We start from the raw sequence: 784 nt of genomic DNA, 5'->3' as shown, positions 1-784 counted from the left end.
ATGCCTACACTTCTATTTAGCAAATAAATTTAATATCCGAGGTGGTAGCCACCACCATGACATTTTAAAAGTATGACCCACAAGACAGTTTTTTTGACCCCTGGAAAAAAGCAGGGAACTAACATTTAATGGGTCCCTGCTATGTGCAAAGACAGTTTTGATGGACTTACCTAGGTTATAACCTTTAAAGGCAAAAAAAACCTTCTCATCATCTTTTTCATTAATAGATAATTTTTACTGTGAATAATGAAGTTAGAGAGGGCAGAGTTTATAGAAAATATACAGAAATGTAAGACTTAGTCTTCTTTTTTCTGACAAGTTATGCATAATTTCATATTATGGCTGTGATATATTGCCACCCTCATCATGGTTCCCATTATCAAACCTTTTATTCTCAGCACTAACAGGCATCATCCTAGGCCATCTTATACCTAGTCAGTAGCAATCTTGATGTTTAGCAGTAGCCATCACATCACCTCTTATAAGTGCCCTTTGGACAAGTTTCTTAAACTCTCTGTGCCTCAGTTTTCTCATCTGTAAAATGTATAACAATAGCAGTTACCTCATAAATGTGAGGGTAGGTGGCTAATTGGACTTTATTAACCTTAAGTTGCCATTGATTTTAAAAGGCAGCCTGGCTTCCAAGACATAAATATACAAATGTGTTGTCCAAGAATTGATTTAATACATTAATAACTAAAAGATAGAATAGGGACAAAAATCATCAGAATAATGCCTGGCACATAGTATGCGCCCAATAAATGTTAACTGTAATATCTATTAG

Source organism: Balaenoptera physalus, assembly GCF_965194825.1.
Source record: "Balaenoptera physalus genome assembly, chromosome: 5".
NCBI classification, from domain to species: Eukaryota; Metazoa; Chordata; class Mammalia; order Artiodactyla; family Balaenopteridae; genus Balaenoptera; species Balaenoptera physalus.
Note: the sequence above shows the minus strand (reverse complement) of the source record.